This window comes from Drosophila hydei, unplaced genomic scaffold (genome assembly GCF_003285905.1).
Source record: "Drosophila hydei strain 15085-1641.00,03,60 unplaced genomic scaffold, DhydRS2 tig00000001-arrow-pilon, whole genome shotgun sequence".
Taxonomy (NCBI): domain Eukaryota; kingdom Metazoa; phylum Arthropoda; class Insecta; order Diptera; family Drosophilidae; genus Drosophila; species Drosophila hydei.
This window is the reverse complement of record NW_022045643.1, coordinates 13,921,519-13,936,643: the sequence shown is the minus strand read 5'-3', so window position 1 is coordinate 13,936,643 and position 15,125 is coordinate 13,921,519.

The following is a 15,125-nucleotide window of genomic DNA, read 5'->3' as shown; positions in this document are numbered from 1 at the left end:
ATTGGAATAGTTTTGATTATCCAATTATATGCTTAATACATTCTTTGCGGAAGCTGAAGCGGAATTTGTGCGGCTCACCTAAGGCGTATTACTTTAATAATTGTGTAGACTTAACTGCAGCAATTTTTGTTTATTTTTTTGAAGGTAGCCACTGACCGACCTGAAAAGCCTTTCCAAATCAATTAGCGTTGACCCCAAGTGTTACCTCGAGCTTGCATTAATAGCGTAAGCCCATCGAGGCGAACCAAAACTATTTTCCGAATGCCCCGCTGGCAACTGCCTAGGTTTATTTTCTTCGTAGTTGTTTTTTCCTCTTCTGCTTTATCAATTCAAGCGATCGCCAACACGATATTGCCCTAGGTTGGGCTTTAATTTGTTTCGCAGTTGTTGTTGTTGTTGTTGTTACAGCTACTGTGCAGTCGAACAACAATTTGGCCACAACTTTCACTCAAAATTCAAGTTTAAATTTTGTAAACAGGACAACGTTTTAAATATGTTTCGTTTATTTATTAATATATTATTGAATGTCATATGCTGCATATGGCGAGGCTTACACCTTGAGAATTCCACATTGGATTCTATATTTCCCAATATGGATTATTTGAGCTATTGAGGTAGTTGAGTTTTATTCACTAATTGCCAGCGTGACTTCAATATTCTTCCCGTTGTGATGTTGTTGTATTATTTGTACTTTAAGTTATTATGGCTGGTGCCACAATTTATCGCTTTATTATTACACGCAAATGGCAAAATTAGCAACGGCAAAGCGGCCAGCTGCAATTATGGATACCCTATCCGCACCGTGCCCCCTCTGTGAGAGGTGCAGACTCCATAGACATCATAGACTGCAACTCCCCAGAGTAGACCTGTTTTACTTTTTTTTCATTCCACAACTTGGCTATGACCGAATCTTGGTGTTTTATTTTCATTTAATTACTGTTGTGGCAGTTGCTGCTGCTGTTGGTGTTGGTGTTGGTGCTGCAGCAGCAGCAGCAACAGCAGCATTAATTGGCTTGTTTTGCTTAATAATGATTATTGGTTTTTATGGCTCTTTGATTATGCGATGATGCATCGAAAAAGTTGCCACGGATTAGCGCAAAGTCCGGCCCAAGCAACGGGAAAGCCGCCGTCCGCTGGTGTTGAGCATTTTGTTGATGTTGATGGCCTGTCAGTCAGTTAGTTCGTCAAATGGGCGCTACGGACGGACAGCCTGGCCAACAGACACAGCCACACAGACAGAGCTCGTGGCCAGCTGGAAGTGCTGTCTTAATTATGCAATGGGCGCAATTGAAGACAATTTAAATGCACGCCAGTTGTGAAAAACAAACACAACATCCAACAACAACACTGCGAGAGGCAAACACTTTAATCAATACCGCAACGATGCTTGAATACACTTCATTTTATTTTGTTTTTCTATTTATTATTTTTTATTTTATTTATATATTTTTAAAAACTTTTTGGCTTGTAAGAAGCCAATCACACGCTGAGGCTACTAAAATCAAAATATCTGTGTAATATATATTTAAAAAGAATTTGTCTTTCCTTTCGGATAATATTTAAGTTTAAATTAAATTAAATCTTCTAAATAATGTGAAACTCATTATGTGTTTCACATTAAAATTTAGAATATTTTTACTGTATTTGATTCAAAACATAATCAAGAGAAAGCTTTAGGTGTAGCCTCAAAAGACCTATTCCTATTTTAGCCTTTGCTATTATTATGTTGCTCTATGCTGCTATTGGTTTTTAATGTGTTTATTTTTAAGCGTTATGGATAATGAATAATAAAATAAAATAATAATAAAAATAAATAAAATCTTAGCAATCGCATAGCAGCAGATTTTCCCGCTAAAACATACAGTGTTATGCATTCAAGTAGCCCATTTGTATAGGGTAACACATTAATTACTTATGTGCATATGCAAGTGGAGCTGTCTTCGACCTTTGCTGCCTGCACTTGATCAACTGAGTCGAGGAAAAAGCCTAAATGCAGTCAGCGTTCAAGTGGACAGTTGGTAAGATGGAGTAGCAAGTGGACGACAAATTATGATTACGATTATGCAATGGCAAAAGCAAGGCTAGAAACAAAAAATAAAAAAGAGAGCACCGGTAGAGTGGAGAATCGAATGGATGGAGCTCCTGTCAGCTCTTGACCCCATTGCCGAGGCGTCTGCTCGTAAAATTTAACAGAAATACATAAATGTGTAAAGACAACCCAAACAGAAACCGAAACTGACTCTGACAATAAAGAAAAAACTCCGCCCGCTGCAAACGAAATTTAATGCGTCTCATTTTAATTGCTTGCAATTAAGCAGCAATTACATAAAAACAAAAGCCGCTGATTTAAATTAAATGATTACAGCAGCAGCAGCAGCTGGAGTCGTAGAAGAAAGAAGCGAACGCATCGCTGAACAAACTTATCGAAGGTTTTGCTTTAGTTTTCTTTTTTCGTATTACGACCAGAAGACAGCAACTCAATGGAGAGAGTGCGAGGGCGAAGGAGAGGTGGGCCAGCAGAAGTTGCGATTAGTTGCACGCGCTTTACAAAATGTTGAATAATTAACAATAATTATAATAATTAAAAAGGCAAAGAAAATAAAACATGTGCGGGCGATTGCATCAGCAGGCGTCGATCGCATCGCTGCACCACTCAACTACTGCACCACTAACCGAACACCATTTAATTTATGTCACGACAAGCGAAGCCCGACGATTTACTAAATTCCGCACATAAATTCCAAATGGAATTTTACTAACGAAAAATTGTTTGGCCTGCATTTGTTTGTTGTCAACGGATTTTTCTCCATCTCTGTTTTGCTATGGGTCGGGAACATTACGACATAATCTTTTGCCTCCCACTTTCAAGTCTTGTTGTGTATTTCCTTGCGTCGCCTGCAACCAAATGTGGCATCTTTAACCCCGTGCCAGACCAAAGTCTATTTATTTTTAAATATCATCTGAAAGTGTTTCACCACCTTTTAATACAGCTGCCCGTTTATACATATATGCTTGTCTATATGAAAAAGGACCCGCGTACTAAACATTTTCCACTTGGGAATCGGAACATTTCTTGACTTTGGCTTTCGTCTTTATATACTGTCTTTTACTTTATATACTGATCAATTACATTGTCATTTAATATATACAAGATATAAGCACGTTTTTTATAACTAATAAGATTATACAAATTTTCTTCAATGGCATTTGTCGGGGAAGAAAAAATAAATATTTCGAATAGGGTATTTATGCCTCGTCATGTGTTCGATGGGCTTTCTCTTGTGCTTTTGCTGTTGGTGCCACACACAAATCAAATGCTCAAATGCTTGCAACAAGATGCATGTGACATCTCTCGAGCAGTGGGGGTTCTCTCTTTCACTCTCCCTCTCTTCCTCCCTATCTCCCTCTATCACTCTCTCGCTCTTTCTCTAAAAAATAAACGAGTACTTGGCATGCGCTGACACGAAAATATTCTTTGTAGGCATCGTCAATAAATTTAGCTCGTAACACCGTCTGACAGTAATGTGTCATCAGAAAAAATGTTTTCTAATGAACTGGGGATCTCGGAGTTGTGGGTGTTGTGGTCTGGAAATGGAATTCATTCAGAAATACTATATATACGTCTAGATGAAGCTGTGGGCCAGTTTGGCGCATTTCAACTCAGACACGTTCTCTGTTTGCTTAGCCGAATTTCGTGTAGCAGAGAAAACAGGTATTAAAGCATCAACAATTAGGTAGGCTTAGACTAAAAATTGTTAACACAAATTCGATTTCTTTTAATAGTTAGAATATTATGTTTTTTATTTATTTGCTTTAAGTTTCACTTTTAATTAAAGCTTGTTGGGGTCATTTAGAATTTTCTGATGAGAACAATGCACATAGTCATTTCATATATATAGAAAAAGTTGTCAGTTTTGATCTTCATTCCATGTGGAATGGATAAGTAGACAAACTTATTATTGAGAATTTTCTTAATAACTTCGATTAATTATCTACCTCTATTAACTGCTGTGATCAAGCAAGATCTATGCCTATTTATACTTCCATTTGAAAAACAGAAATCTAAAAGCGTCTAAATGGATTGGGTAATCATTTAGATTATTATCATAATCGATATATATTTATATATATATATTTTTTTTATAAATACATCATTTGTTATAAAAACCTTTGTTAATTTGTGCCTAATTCATTTTAGATACACGATTTATTTGAATTTTTATGCACTGATAGCACCTGCCGCTTTCAAGTTCAGATTGGCTATGATCTTTTGGTCTCAGCGTCGGCTAATAAAACCATCAACTGTTAACCTGGCAATCCATGATGCATAAGCGACTCGAAAAAGCAAAAGTGTTTTTTTTTATTTTTATTTTTTCTTGTTTTTTAAATCAGTTTTCCACACATGCTACGCAAATGAACCCATTGAATGCCTTCGACGTAATGCACGGCCCCCCTGCCTCTTCTCTAGTTAAGTTCGCTCGTGCGCATAATTTAAAATAATGATCGGCATATGAAACTTAATGCGTCTGTACCTCGACTGCTCTAGCCAGCTGACCCGTCTGTGAGCGGGCTTATCGATCATAGCCAACGGCGATGCGACTATGCAGCGATGTGGCATGCTGGGTCTCATGATGTTGCCACATTTGACGTTAGTTTGGGGCCAAGTGCATAATTCACGCACGCAGCTCGCAACAGGTGTCGCTCTCACTTTCGAGGCGGCAAAATCTAATTTGCAGCACGTCTTGCTCCCCAGCTGTCCTCTATGCATAACAATTAGCATTTCATGTTTGGAGCTGAAGCTGTAGTGCTGTGTGGACTCAAATTATCGCGTCGTTTGACGCCTGCAATCTATAGCCAATTTTTACTGTAACTTTGACTGCTAGCTACCAAATGTTGCTGCTTTTGTTTTTATCAACTTTTTTTGTCACTTTCCTTTTAGCCATGCAAATTTCTCGCGACGACTATTAATTGGTAATGGTAAAAATATAACCATAAAAATGGTCAACACGACGCTCGCGACTCGCTGTTGTCTGGAGCTGGTGCTGCTGCCTGCTGCCTGCTGCCTGCTACCAGACTGTGCAAAACAGTTATCTGCATGAGCTGCCCAAAGCTCTCGTCCTGAAAAAAAAAATACAAATAAAAAAAATACTTTCTTCGCAAGCAGCCACTGTGGCAAGTTGGAACTCTACTCCAGCTCCGGCTGGGAAGGAGTAACGCCAAAGCCGGAGCTGCAGCCACAGCCACAGACAGACACTCAGCTACAGTTCCAGCTTATCAGCGATCGTCAACAGTTGGCACGTTTCGTTCATTGGCTTGGCGTGATTGTTGTTGTTACTGTTGTTGACGTGTTGCAAATAGCAATATTCGAGTTTTTATTGTGCTTCATATTAGATTGCCATGGCCAATACGAGAAATATATGTATTTGTGTATGCATGTATGTGCATACATGTGTATTCTCGATGTTATTGAATGCGAATCAAAAGAGTTCCAAGAAATACATATAACCAAAGGCCAACAAGCGCGGCTGACATAAGAATGCGAAACAAACGGAAAATGTGGCCATAACGATCACTTAATGCGCTTTACTGACTGACTGATTGATTGAAGAAGAAGAAGTTATTTATTTTTATTAATAATGTGTATGGGTTTTCTATTGTAATCAAATGATACTTCAGTTTTACTGTCGTTTTGCACAGCTTTCCTATCAGTTTAGGCTTGTCACACATGCTTAACATACATAAATAATTGTTGTGTAAATAGAATCTCTTCTGAAACACATTTTCTTGCAGTGTAGCATTAGAAGTTTATGCTTTACCGCAAAAGGTATTTTGGGTATTACTTGCCTACCTTTTTCTAAGAACACTGCATAACACAACTATTTTCAATACCTACTCTTTCTTCCTCTCTGTCTTTCTTTTTCTCAAGCTCTCTCTCTCTCTCTTTCTCGCTGTCTTTTCGCTCATTCTCATTCTAATAAGCCACCAATAAATCAACATTGATTTTAAGTTTTTTGCGCTTTGGGCTTTGCTGACTCACGATCCAGTCTTAGTCTGAGACTCAGTCTCAGTCTGAGTCTCAGTTCCATTCCCATTCCCATTCCCAGTACCAGTCTCAGTCTCAGTTTAACTTTCAGGTCCCGTGTTATTCTCATTCTCATTCTTATGCCCAGTCTTCGATGGGCGCTTCGCTTTGTGTGTTTTCTACTTCTTTTGCTTTTTTGCTGTGTGTTGCTCTTAAGCTTACAAATTCTGGAAAGGCGGCCATATAGGTCCAAAAAAAAAAAAGAAAAAAGTGGCTTGGGCACATATTTTAGCAAAGTGTTGGCCAGCACGCGAAGGAGTCGCCGTCAGCCGGTTTTGGGCCACCGCCTGGCGCTGGCCGCATAAGGAGAAAGCCTGTGTGTGTGTTTGTGTGTGCCCCGCGTGCACAGATGCAGGAGATTCTTTTGATTCTTGTTCCGCATAGGAACAGATTCAGTGTGCCCTGCTGCCCAGTTGTAACAGTTGCAATTGAAATGCAGTTGCAAAATTTGTCATATGACTTACATTAGCGGTCGGTCGATTACCTACACACAAATCAGGCGCTAGCCCTCTCAGCCAGGCCAGCTCCCTGCAGCACTAGGCTGACATTACACGTTGGCCGCCGATGCTGCAAATGTTTCGTGCATTGTTTTTGGGTTTTATGTTTTTTTGGCAAACGGGCAACAGAATTGACATTTCCTTTTACAACATCCAACAAGCTGCACAAGCTGTGCAAAATAAAAACTATAAATCAGCAGCGGCAGCAGCAGCAGCAGCAGCAGCAACAGCAACAACAACCAGTAACAACCAACAACAACAACTACTACAACTGCTCCATGTGATTGTCACGCTTGAAGGACTCTTTCGCTCCGTGTCGAAAAAAGATATAAAAAGCGAAAATGAATTTGTTGCTTTTCTTGTTGTTTGTTGCAGTTGTTAACAGCGCTTGTTGTTGTCGTTGCTGTTGCTGTTGCTGTTGTTGTATCTTTTATGAAGTAGGTTACTATGTTTGTTGAGTAATTGAGTTTAGTTTTTCACACACGAGTGTGTGCCTGCTGCTGCTGTTGTTGTTGTTGCAGTTGTAGGAAGCTGCTGCACATGCAACTTGGCAACTTGGCAAGCTGGCAACTCGGCAACAGTTTTGCATGTCTTGAAACACAACAACCGTCGCGCTTGTCTCTCAAAAATGCAAGCCAACAGTTGCTACAGAATGTCATAAGACCGAATTGTAAGGCCTGCGAATAATTGAAGATCCCTTGTAATAGAATCCAAAAACAAATAGGCTCTCTGTTAGTTCCAAAGAAATTGAAGAGATCTGAGCTTAAAAATCTTCAAACTATTCACAAAGCCCTAGACTTTATGAGAAGATTTCAGCAATATTAATTTCTAAGTGAAAACAACAAATCAAAGAACATATCACCATTTAGCTAAACAGCTTAGGGTTTGTCTCATGGCAGTTGATTTTTATTTGAACAAAACAACAACAGATATATGAATATATTTATTATGAGTGTCAAATATATTATGCACCAAGAAAACTATATATAAAAATATATACAACATTTATTAAAATATATATTTAACCGTCTCTCACTACTCAGTTACATGACATCAGGTTACACACACACATATTGCTCTCTGGCCTTTCACACTTTGGCTTTTTCTACAAAAGCTTTTACCATAGAATTCTATTAGCCACAATAGCAAAGAGCTAATGCATACGGAGTCTGCTGATGATAGAACTAGGAGGTTTGCAATCAAGTCACTCTCCTAATTAGCTTGTACCAACATATACAAATTCTCGAGCCAACTTACCAGAAGCTTATTTACATTTAAACTTATACTGGCAACAATCCGCAAAATACATGGGTTTGTAACAAATATCTGAAGGTTTTGTTTCTATTTGATACAAGCAGCTTTCTGTTTTGTTCTTATTGAAATGATGTAAACGACTATCAGGGTATACAAAGTGTTGCTACTGCCCTCTAAGTTCACAGTATTAACAACTTAGTTACTTGCTTGGCTCTGCTGTGTGCATCTGTGAAGAACAAGCATTAGCTAAATGGCTGTCCCTGTTTCAGTCCATGTTTAGCTACTCCTTACTTCCACTTCACTTCCTCCTTTTGCTTTGGCAGTTGCCTCCATCGCCGCCCCCGCAATCCCGTTCCTTGCCGCACTCTGTGTCGGCTGTCTGTGTTGTGATCTAATTATTGTATTTGCTGTCCGTTTCTGCCAGTTGCCAGCCTTGTTGCCTCCTACAGCCGCAACAAACTTTAAGCTGTAACCTCTCACAGCCCCTGCTTGCCGCCTATCGAGTCAAGATGCCTGCTCAACCGGCCGACAGCCTCTGCTCATTTGGCTGGCAAGCCTGTTTCGAGATTCGTCGTGCCAGCTTCGTTGCCTGCGTCTCTGCCCTCCGTCTCCCTCTGGCCTAAAACACAACTAAGCTTTGCTCTGCTCTACTCTGCTCTGCAGCTTCTCCTGTTTCTATTTTATCCACTTCACTCTTAGTTTGTGTTTCAATTTGGCGCATTTGCTTTGCTTAGTTTTGTGTTTAACGTGGACTAATTTGACTTTTTGGCGCGTCTCTTTGACTTTGGTTTTCAGCTGGCTTTTATTTGCCATTTGTATACACTTGTAAAGGGTATAATCATTTTGTCTTTGATTGCGTTGAATATATATAATATATGTATATTTATATATATATATATATATTCATACACATATATATCAATGATAAACTAATCCATAAAAATTATACTATATAATTTATTATTCATAGGAAAACTAGGATTATCAGCCATATCAGTAAAGCTGTAATTAATTTCTATTATATTTACATCTGCAATATAAAGAAAATCTGACAATTAACTATGAGTTATAGAAGTTGCTTAAAGAGTAAAGGAATGGAAGACTTATAAGGTTTATTATTCCTTGCAGAGTATAGAAATTCATCTCAGTAAGGGCATCTAGTCGACGGCATGCCTAAGCAGATAACTTATTCATGTTTATTATGACATCATTGTTTTGACAATGACTAGATGTGTACATATAGTTGGCATTAACAAACTAAATAACTTTTAAAAAGCTTTACGTTTTTACTCAGAAACATGAAATACGAAATGCGACAAAAGTCAATTAACATTTATGAGGCCCCAATATGAGAGGCATCATCTTTTTTGCGTAGTTGTATCTGGGAAAATCTCTCGATCAATTGTTGTCACGGAAAATCAGTGTTTTCTCCACTTGAAGCGAGCGACCCTTTCGTATGTAGTTGCACGTCTTTTGGCGCCTGCCTCATTTTCATTAAGTCTTTAAACGAATTAACGTGACTGACTTATAAAAGAAATATTAAAATCCATAAGGAAATTGATGTTAGGCGGGCTATGCTTCCTTTATGCCTGCCTGACTGCCTGACTGCCTGCCTGGGTATGCATCAATTTTCACTTTTCCAAGATATAAAAAGATACACGAGATACACACAGCAGATATAAAAGATAGGTTTTTATTATTTTCCATTTTTTATGTAAGTGTGCAGTGGCGTGGGTTGATCGTAAAATCCTTGTACGTGAGGTTTGCCTTGGAGGTCACGTGAAAGAAAACAACAACATTAACTCAGGACTGTGAGAAATGGAGTTGCAACTGAATGCACAACAGTATAAAAAGGAAATAGTCTTTATGTAAACACAAGTGAAACTTTTTGACAATCAAACTACACGAATATTAAATATTAATTATTAATTATTCGATTATTCGATTATGCATGCAATGCGATGCAATCGTTTGCGATCTTTGATCTCTTTTTATTTTTCATTTCTTATGTCTTTTAGTTGTCTGCAGCACTCTACTCAAATTGAAATTCGAGCTGAAAGTTTGTCGCATGCATTACGTTGATTACATCACAGCAGAGATGTGTGTGTGTGTTGTGGGTGGGGTAGAGGGGCTGGGATGCAGAGTAGTAAAAATAGGCTATGCAACTTCCACCAACTTTGATAGTCAGTCATTCAGTCAGTCAGTTCAGTTGGTCAAACATGTTGGCCTAAACAGCCTAAATATAGATACAGGCACAGACAAATGCACAAACAGGACGAACCAAAAGCTGAGCGGAAAGGGGCGAGAGGTGGGACCAGCTGTGTCAGGGGTAGACAGCCAGTCAAATGGTCTTGTTAATTTCCATTTTTCTATGCAAATTTTAACTTCCTCGAAAATGTTGCACACTCCAAAATGGCAATAAGCAAAATGAAACGAAACGAGCATCACAAAAATTTGACTTGCCATAAAATTGAAATCTAAAACAAGGTGAAAGGGGGTTAGCTGCGACGCGGGGGTCAGCTTGATGAAGTGGGCGGCTGTTAGGCAACTAGCAAATGCGCGAGGGGTATGGAAAATATGCCTCAGACATATGGCACACACACTCACACAGACATGATATATATGTACACACGGATAGAGCACCAGCGAGACAGACAGTCAGCCACAAAAGTCAACGTGCAAAAATAACAAACAACTGTCAAATGTCTGACAAACGAGACAAGGAAAAGACAAAGCTGCACACAGAGAAAACCAAAAAGCCAAAACACAACAGCAACACATGATATATAGCAAAAGAGAGAGAGACTATTGCGGCCTAAATGAATTTGCTCATTGGTTAGGGGACAACAAATGAAAAACCGCTGCTCATATTGCATTAACAGCAACAGCTACAGTAGCAGCAGCAACAACAATTCAACTGACACAATGTTTGATAACAACTTCCCGAAATTGTTGGACGCTGACATCGTCAATTTGGCCGTGCCACAAAATAAAACTATGCGCCAAGCAATTCGTTGAAACAGATTACGCATACGACACGTGAGCCGCGGTTTGAACAATAAGCCAAAACGTCCGATGCTAAGTTTGCTAGCGCTGCACTGCACATCACCAATCTATGACTGCAACACCAACAACAGCAACGTCAAATATGCAGACAGGCAAAAGAATGCTGAAATTGAAGACGCCACTAAAAATTACACAGCAAATACAAATACACATACAAATGCACTCTCACACACACATGCAATAATTTTTGTCCGTTGTTGTTATCAACGGCTTTGTCACAGCTCCTGCAGTAGCTGCATTTATTGCTATGGTTGTTGTTGTTGTTGTTGTTGATGTTGCTGCTGTCATATGTTTAGATGCCCTTTCAATAAAGCTGGGGATTATGCAGCTGTCATGCATTTGGTCGTTTGTTGATCAACGCGTCAAGTTGTTTGCTTCAACTTGAATGATCTGTGGGCGTCTTTAAAGCTGTCTCTATAAATTTATATACATTTATATTTCAGATGCGATACATTTTTGTATTCTGCAAACATTAATAAGAATAGTAAAAATATATATTAGTGAACAGAAATTCAGGTCTTCGCAAGCTTCAATATCGAACTATTTTCTCTTAGTTCAGTTGTATTTTTATTGAGACTAATAAAGCCCGTAATTTCTAAGCTTGATTTAAATTATACATTACTATATAGTATATAGTATATAGTATATATATATATAGTATATAGTATATAGTAGTATATATATATAATATAAAAAGTAATCTGTATTTACATGAGGTAATATAAATAGATGAGCCACAGCTAAGTATATAAATTAGTCTTGAAATGCTTTACAAATCTTTCGTATTATGCCAAGGCTTATCAATTAGGAATGCTGTAGCCAAAATTCTATTTGTTGTTTTTATGTTTTTAAGACTTGCTCCTCGATTTATTAAAGCTTTTATACACAATTAAATATTTTCAAATTCGCAGCGCTGTAACCAGTGCTACTGAAAGTAATGCACATATGATTTACAACACATTATTATTATTTATAATATTAATAAACTAAAACGTAAGAGTATTTGCACTCGAGCTGAGCTGCATACTTAAAATTTCTGATTTGTTGTTGTTGGTGTTATTGTTGTGATTGTTATTGCAACGTCTGCCGCAATGTCTCCGCTTTGCAGACGTCGCCGTCGTCTCGGCTGTGGCTGCCACACGCTTGGCGGAGTTGCTGCAGGAGCAATGCAATACGGCTGCGGCTGCGGCTGCACGGGCGTCCGGGCGCCCGGGAGTCCGGGTGTTCATGGGAGCATGGGGTCTAAGCATGAGCATGGCATGTCATTTCTTGGCTTCGCCAAACATCTTTGACATTCCTGATGTCTCTGGCTCTGGCTCGGGCTCTGGCTCCACTGGCTCTAGCATCTGCAAAGTCTCATTTTCTCGGGCTGTCTCTTTGTCTTTCTCCAGCTGCGATTGTGTTCCTCATTTTACTTTTGCTGCAGATATTTGTAATGAAGCATGTTTTGCATTTAATTTATGCGCGTAATTAGTTGAAAGTGAATGCCAGTTGCAAGTAGTAGTTGCAGTTGTTTGTTGTAGTTGAAGCTAGTAGAAATAGGTGCTGCATATTGCGTATACGCACCGCGTACAGAATCAGCGGAGACTGCATCCCAGCCTGTGGTCAATGCTAATAAATTATTTAAACGCTTCAGCTTTTCTTTCCTTCTCCATCTTTTTTCGGGGCGAACAAAAGCAGCTCATTATTTGTGAAAAACGCGGCTGTCAAAATTGAAAATAGGGAAAAGTTAAAGAAATAAACCAAAACAATGGCAGCCAGCAGGCAGCGAACAGTCAACAGCCAACAGCCAACAGCCAACTGCAGCAACAACAGCAACAACGGAGCAACGGCAAGCAGCTCAGTCCATTAGCAAATGTTGCTGCTGAGTGGCAGCCGGGGAATGGATGCAGTCGGCGACGCCACCGCCGCATAATGAAAGCGAAAATTTAAATTTTTGATACAATTTGCAATTTTTTCCTACTTCATCATTCACATCACCAACGGCAGCAACAGCAACAACGGCAGCAACAACCAGCACCAACTTCAACTGCAGTTGGCAGTCAACAAGTCAACAATGAAAACAATTCATCATGTTGTTGTAGATTGGAGGAACCTTTTGGCAGCAACGTTGTTGCAGCTACGTTGCCTTCAATTTATGCGGCGGCGCTTAAATCGATTGCTTTGCCACATTGCAACAATTGGCTAGCATGCAGCAACGAGGCTCTGCTGGATCGTGGGGCAACAAAAAGCAAAAACAAAAAACCAGCAAAAATAAAATCGGCCGCCTGCGCCAATCGCTGCTGAACCGTAAAACTGAATTATGTAGCTATCCCGCCACAGAGCCACCGAGCGGTGGCGGCGGGTGGCGAAAACTTTTGACGTTTTGCGGGTGGATAAGGCCTGACGACTGACCACAACCAGACCACAGCAGAGATTCAAAGCCAGTGCCAGTGCCAGCTCCAGTCCTGGTCCAGACTGGCGGCCTGTCTACAATTGCCAGCGTCGCTTCATTAAGCGGTTCATTCATGCAGCAGCGACCGGATCGATCGTGTCGTTTTATTTGGCTCTTAAATTTTTGCGCTAACTAGATGTCGCAATTGAAAGTAAGCTGTCAATGTTACAGCATCAGCAGCTGGCAGAGGGGGTGGCATCAAACCAGCGACAGCATTCATTCTTGACCAATCGCGCGGACAATTATACAAAACTCAGCTGTCAGTTTTCGCTCTGGACTTGTGTGTTTACAATACTTTAACAGAAATTGATCTCCTCAGTAATTTCCATACCTTTACTATGGTTTTTTCCTAGCCGAAGGCCTTCCTATATATATTTTCTGTAATTCTAATATATATATTCCACATACATATCACAGATAGCTGTATCCCATTCTCTTCTTTTGCATTTTGGCAATATTAAAAGAGCGTGAACAATTTATACAAGCCATACACAGAAACCGACTATGCAGATCTAATTTGGATGTCAATGAATAAAAGATCAGGGCCAGACCGTTTTGATATAAGCTATGCTGATTTTCTTTAAATGACAATGAACGTGAGATCAGGGGCATATCTTTTTTGTATACAAAATTGTAATTCATTAGAAAGTTTTCTATTGGCTTAGCAAATTAGCAAGGCCAAAATATGAAGTTGGTTGCTATTTAAAACTCGAATTGGTGATCTCATGATTCTGATAGAACTTGAACTTCTAACTTATGATTCCATCATCTTTGAATTTAGTTGATAATTGTTGGCATTTATTTTTAGCACCTCGAAGGTCACTAAAGGACATTCGCTTGATTTCCTCAATTGTTCAAGTTAAAAACTCTCGAAACTCGAGTTCGTATTCAAATTCAAATTCAAGCGCAACTTGAAGTCATGTGCAAATTTAATTACTGACTCAGCGACCGGACAAACCCAAGCATAAGCTAAGCCTGAGGCACTAAAATCTGAATGGACGGAAAAAAATATAGACACACTAGCATAGCTCTTATGCAAATCCCAATGTTGGACAGCTTATTATTAATAGTAATAATTGATGTAGATTTTTTAGCACCTTTTTTTGGTTGGTTTCACTCATTTATAACGTTTGTGATTTGTAAGCCAAACAGAAACAGATAAACAAAAGCCAGAAAGCCAAAATTCACAGACCAGGCGGCACAGCTGGCGAATTCTCTTTCTCATGGAATGTGGCTGGCTGCTTGGCTGCTTGGTTAGCTCGGTTCAGTTTGGATTGGCTGGGTGTCTTTTGAGAAACGTGTTTTCTAACAAAAGCCGCCTCTTAATGGGTCGACAAATAAAAGTATAATAAATAAATAGTAAAAGAAAAATGCGTCAAGGGTCGGGGTACAGATCGGCTTTGACCAACATCGACTTACACCGCGCAACTACGACACTTGATCTGGCCAAAATGCCAACGCGCTGAGAATCGAAACGTGGGCGATGAGATCATCACCATTTAATTGGCTGGCGACTTTGAGTTTGCCTCTTACAACTGCACAGCCAGAGTAAAATGTGAGTAAGAGTGCGAGGGCCTTGCTCTCTCCCAGCTCCATTTCCAGTCGCAGCACTCTGCTCTTTCTTGTCTCTCTTCTCTCGCCACTCGTCTTTTTATGTCCCTGGCGCGCGCATTGACCGAATTCGGAAGATGAATGTGCGACAAATGCCAGAGATAAGCGACTGGCAACGCGACACGAATCGAATAATCGTGTAAAATCTCCCAAGCTCGAAATCTGATAATTGTCAATGTAA